The following is a 902-nucleotide window of genomic DNA, read 5'->3' as shown; positions in this document are numbered from 1 at the left end:
TGCTGGGATGTGTGTGTGTGTGTGAGAGAGAGAGATGCTCATCGGCTAACATTAAAACAGTGAGATCTCTGCAGCAGACATTTTTATAATTGACTATCCACATTAATCCCAGAACTGACTGATAGCAACACAAAGGATGTCAGATTGAAGGGAATGCTAATGTTACATCTACAGTGTACAATGTTAAATCATCCTACCGTTTCATATGACGTGCTGCTGCATTTTCCTAGTGTGGTCCAGCGGTTTTTGTGGCGTAATTCTCTGGACTACAGATGAATATGTTTCATAAACCTGTTTCTTCCAAGAAGCGCTAATGCCAGAGACAGAACATTACTGAGTAAGACAGTAGTGAAACACATGAAGCAGCTAATTCAACTTCTGAACAAGAGATATTTTGGCTGCTCAAGGAAACTGTTCAACTGATCAGGAGCTTCAGTTTGTGATTCCACAGATGTGGCAGGTCATTAAGTTACTTCACATCTGTTCGTACATCTTTCACATTGTTTACTTTTTATTTGTTGACAAAAACACTGTCATAGTTTGCATTATCAAGCATGACTTTTTATTCAGTTTTTGTTTCACTTTCTTTTTGAAAAATAGGTCGTCCACACATTTTTCGTCATAGTTTTCATTAACAAAATGAACTCTGCAAAAAACAAGTCCCCCTGAAAAAAATCATTACATTTTAGAGTGATGACTTGGTTTGAGGTTAGGTGTTAGGAAAGTAGTGGTTCTGGTTAAAGTTAGGGTAAGTCTCTAGAATGAAGGTAAGTCAATGTAATGTCCATTGAAGTTATGGAAACAACATATGTGTGTGTGCATGCGCGTGTGGTAGCCTGCTACTGTGCTATTTTTAGGCACGCAGGTTAAAGTTTGACTTCTCCATAAGGGATTAAGCTCAG

General features: G+C 38.2%; 1 protein-coding gene across 3 annotated transcripts in view; it reads right to left on the bottom strand.

The window, feature by feature from the left end:
- Nucleotides 1–902, bottom strand: part of LOC109972004 (phosphatidylinositol transfer protein cytoplasmic 1) — a 79,394-nt gene that overhangs the window by 39,861 nt on the left and 38,631 nt on the right. The gene's annotated exons all lie outside the window — the stretch shown is intronic.

The sequence above is a fragment of the Monopterus albus genome, unplaced genomic scaffold (genome assembly GCF_001952655.1).
Source record: "Monopterus albus unplaced genomic scaffold, M_albus_1.0 scaffold242.1, whole genome shotgun sequence".
In the NCBI taxonomy this organism is placed as follows: Eukaryota; Metazoa; Chordata; class Actinopteri; order Synbranchiformes; family Synbranchidae; genus Monopterus; species Monopterus albus.
The sequence above is the reverse complement of the archived record's forward strand: the minus strand, read 5'-3'. Positions and strand labels throughout refer to the sequence as shown.